Source organism: Nicotiana attenuata, chromosome 7, assembly GCF_001879085.1.
Source record: "Nicotiana attenuata strain UT chromosome 7, NIATTr2, whole genome shotgun sequence".
Taxonomy (NCBI): domain Eukaryota; kingdom Viridiplantae; phylum Streptophyta; class Magnoliopsida; order Solanales; family Solanaceae; genus Nicotiana; species Nicotiana attenuata.
The window spans coordinates 71,934,142-71,939,228 of record NC_031995.1 but is presented as its reverse complement, the minus strand read 5'-3'; positions in this window follow the sequence as shown (position 1 = coordinate 71,939,228).

The following is a 5,087-nucleotide window of genomic DNA, read 5'->3' as shown; positions in this document are numbered from 1 at the left end:
CATGATCGATGCCACGGCCGACCATGAGATCCTCAGTTTTCTCGATGCCTACTCTGGGTACAACCAAATACGAATGAACTCGGATGATTAGGAAAAGACCTCCCTCATCAATAAATACGGCACATACTGCTATAACGTAATGCCATTTGGATTAAAAAATGCCGGTGCCACTTACCAACGCCTAGTAAATCTGATGTTCGAAGAACAAATAGGGAAATACATGGAAGTTTACATTGACGATATGTTAGTTAAGTCCCTGCGAGCAGAGGACCATTTAAAGCATTTTGCAGGGAACCTTCGGTATATTGAAGAAGTACAACATGAAGCTGAATCCAAAAAAACGTGCGTTCGGAGTTGGATCAGGTAAATCTCTCGGGTTCATGGTATCCAATCGAGTAATCGAGATCAAACCCAACAAGATCAAAGCTATCGAGGATATCACGGTAGTGGACAACGTGAAGGCCATGCAAAGGCTAACCGGGCGCACTGCCGCCCTGGGGCGATTCATCTCGAGGTCCTTTGATAAGAGCCTCCGATTTTTCTTGTTACTAAAGAAGAAAAACTACTTCACATGGACCTCGGAGTGCCAACGGTCCTCGGAATAACTTAAGCGATATCTATTGAGCCCGCCACTTCTTCACACGCCGAGGGCAAACGAACAACTATATTGTATTTGGCAGTATCAGAAATAGCGGTAAGTAGAGTCCTAGTTAGGGAAGAACAATGTACGGAATTTCCAATTTATTATGTTAGCAAGACCTTAGATGAAGCCGAAACTAGATATCCTCACCTAGAAAATTGGCGGTCGCTTTGCTAAGCGCTTCTAGGAAACTGAAACTGTATTTTCAGTGCCATCCTACATGTGTTGTGACAACTTACCCATTGCGAAATATAATGCATAAACCCAAACTCTCGAGATGATTGGCCAAATGGGCCGTAGAAATTAGCGGGTACGATATTGAGTATCGACCCCGGAGAGCCATTATGTCTCAAATTTTGGCAAATTTTGTGGCCGACTTTACGCTGGCCCTAATACCCGAGGTCGAAAGAGAATTTTTGGTAAATTCGGGGACGTCTTCTGGAATCTGGACCCTCTTTACGGACGGTGCCTCGAACGAAAAGGTGTCCGGACTTAGGCATCGTATTGAAGCCACCCACATGCAATGTAGTTAGGCAATCCATTAGAACTGTGAAATTGACTAACAACGAGGCCGAATATGAGGCCATGATTGCAGGTCTCGAACTGGCCAAAAGCTTGGGGGTTGAGGTGATCGAAGCTATGTGTGACTCCCTCCTTGTGGTGAACCAAGTTAATGGAACGTTCGAAGTCAGAGAAGAATGAATGCAAAGGTACCTAGATAAGTTGCAGGTACCATTACATCGGTTCAAAGAGTGGACTTTGCAGCATGTACCTAGAGATCAAAATAGCGAGGCCGATGCCCTTGCAAGCTTAGGATCTCAGTCGAAGATGACGAGCTCAACTCGGGGGCAGTCGTACAGCTCATGAGATCGGTAGTAGAAGAAGGTCACACCAAAATAAAGTCCAGAAGCCTAAGTTGGGATTGGAGAAATAAATACGTAGAGTATTTGAAGACCGGGAAACTGCCCTCAAATCCAAAAGAATGGAGGGCCCTGCGCATAAAGGCAACCCGATTCAGCTTGTCCGAGGACGAAACCTTGTTCAGAAGAATGTTCGATGGCCCGCTAGCAATATGTCTGGGACCGGGAGATATCGAGTACATTCTGAGGTAAGTCCACAAGGGCACATGGGGAAATCATTCAAGCACCGAATCATTGGTTCGAAAGATAATCAGAGCCGGCTATTACTGGAATGACATGGAAAAAGATGCGAAGGAGTTCGTACAAAAATGTGAAGATGCATTCGGTCTTGTCACCATGGCCATTCATGAAGTGGGGAATGAACATCGTCGGCCCTCTTCCATGGGCACATGTTAAGGCTCAATTTATCATATTTATGACTGACTATTTTTCTAAGAGAAGCACATGCATACGAAGGAACTCATCGACTTCATCTGGGACCACATCATATGTAGGTTCGGAATGCCATCCAAAATCGTATGTGACAACGGGAAACAATTCATCGGCAGCAAAGTGAAAAAGTTTCTCGAAGATAATAAGATCAAAAGAATCTTATCGACACCCTATTACCCTAGTGGGAACGGACAAGATGAATCGACCAACAAAACTATACTCCAAAACCTTAAAAAAAGGTTAACCGATGCCAAAGGGAATGGAAGGAAATCTTACCCGAAGTCCTATGGGCGTACCGCACGACCTCAAATTCCAGTACCAAGGCCACCCCATTCTCACTGGTTTACGGCACCAAAGCTTTGATACCGGTCGAAGTCAGAGAACCAAGTGTCAGATTCCGATACGCAACAAAGGAATCGAATGACGAGGCCATGAGTACAAGCCTGAAGCTGTTAGAAGAAAGGCGCGAAACCGCATTGGTCCGGTTGGACGCCCAAAAATAGCGGATCGAGAGGTATTACAGTCGAAGGGCCAACCTTCGATACTTTAATATTGGGGACTCAGTACTAAGGAAGGTCATATTGAACACCCAGAATCCGAACAAAGGGAAGTTTGGTATGAAATAGGAAAGATTGTACCATATTCTCGAGGTCATCGGGAAAGGATCCTATAAGCTCGAAACGATGAACGGTTAACAACTACCGAGCGATTGGAATGTAACTCACCTAGAACGATACTACTGCTAAGGTACGACCCCATTCATTTTCTTTTATTTATATTTCGAACTAACACTTGCAGGTGACCGACAAGGAGCTGTACAAAGTTTTAGGTCTGGAAGCACGCGTTGCACTATTTTTCTCTTGAACCGATTTTGTCTTAAATGGGTTTTCGGCAAGGTTTTTAACAAGGCAACAGTGGATCGTGCTAACTTAGAATAGAAGACCGGTCATGAATCGGTGTTAAGGATCGCATCAACAGTATCCGAGGCTTCTCTCTATAATCAACCTCGAATACTAGGGGGCATTACCCTCGAATATCGACTTTAGCAAGGAAATTACTTCGTGATGGAAGGGTCTCGATAGGTACGTTTTATTGTAAGGGCCAAACGGTAAAACGAACCGTGCCCGCATAGATTGCTCGAGCCCTAGCATAAAACATTTACGCATGTATAACTGTTTTGCACAAGAATAAAGAGAAGTATCTTCCTTGCAATCATCTTGTCTTTGAAAAATTTCTTATTTACATTTCTTAAGGAATTCCCTGCTTCCGATCCCCTAAAGGTAACGAGCCCGACCTGAGATCGAATAATCACTCTCTCACTCGGGGACTGCCATCTGAAAACAAACTCGAACGGTTCAAGCTATTAAACATTGGGGGCATAAGTCCTATTAGGTAACCCCCGAATTTTAAAGGCCACAGCCATCCCCACTCGGGGACTGCTATCTTAGGCAAGCCTGGATAACTCGGGAAAGCAAGCCCACTGGGCGACACTCGAAATAAAAGGCTACGACCATATTGACACGGCTCAGAGACGTCCGAGACCCGTAATAAAAACAAGGCCTTCAAAAAGAAAATTTTCATAATCGGTTCTAAAGGCTACCCTCGACGAACTATAATCTCAGCTACTTACTTTGGGAAGAAGTTTCCGGTAACACCGAACCCCCAAAATGCCTTAAAACATATTAATGTAAAGGCAAGATTTGTTTGAACCTTCGAACATAACCTGATTATTTCGTGCTAAGGCATTTTTGATCTTTGTGAATATAAATAATAAAGCAAAGGAAATGATTCGAAAGCCATGAAAGGGAAAGAAAGCCTTATATATTCATACAAAACTCTTTTTACAAGGGCCAAACAGCCCGATGAAAATTTTTACAAAGGCCCAACGGCCTCAGCAAAAATGCAGAAAACAAAAAACAAAAAACAAAAACATCTAAAGGCCTAAGTGGCCTAGTCCTCATCGGGGGCAGCATCTTCACCCTCGGGATCTTCCCCGTCTTTGGACTCGCTTAAACCCTCAGAGTCATTATCATCCTCGGGATAAGAAACCTTTTAGCCTTAGCTTCGAGCTCCTTGGCGTTCTCGATCTCAAATGATAGGTAGAAACCTCGAGCATGGATTTCCTTAAGGGCCCCCCTTAGAGATTGCCATTTAGCACGCTCGGTGATGTCTTTTGCTCGAACCTGAGCCGCCTCGGCATCGGCCTTATAAACGGCCACCATCTCATCGGCATTGGCCTTAACTACTTTTGCCTCTGACTTGGCCTCTTCAAGCGCCGTGGCCAGACTTTCTCGATCAGAGATGGCCGAATTCAGTTGGGACTGGAGCTCCTCGTTCTTTTTGGCCTGCGCCAAGGACTTCTCCTTTATACCGTGGAGCTGGACTTCAGCCAAAGCCAGTTGGGCCCAGGAGTTCTTCTTTTCTGAGGCTAGGCGGTCCATGTTCTTTTTCTATTCATGGGCCTCAGCCTTTACCGCATCTACCTCTTCTTAGAGCTGCCCGATCTTGTCGATCTTCTGTTGGACCTGCGGGTTCGAACCATTAGTCACCATACCCGATTCATCGTCACTAACTCCAAATATTCTTCTTACCTGCTCAGCCAGGCGGCATGCTCTTTTCGAGCCACCTCTAACTCAGCCCAGAGGCCCTTAGCCTCCCCTTCTCTTTTCTCACTGAGAAGTTTGTAAGCACCTCGTTTCTCCGTGAGCCCTCGCATCTCGGCCTCGTACTGGTTCAGCTCTTCCCCATATCGGAGGAACGTCTCATGGTGGAGTACCGAAGCCTACAAACACAAAGAGAGGAGTTACAATCATCTACAAAATAATCTAAGTACACACTAGAAATTGTTAAGAGGTATTTGAGGTTACCCGATTTAATGCCTGTCGGGCTTCGTTGAACAAGAAAGGCACTTCCACCTCGTCCATCTTGGCCTGATCCTCCTCGATCACCAAGAACCGAAGGTAACTGGCCACCCCCACGGGGGCCGAAAGAACCCGGGCATCTTCCGGAATGGACATAATGATTGACCTCTTCCGGCAGGATTCAAACTCGGGGCTGGGAACCAGTTGACTAGTTTCGGGCTCGAGGCAGGTCCA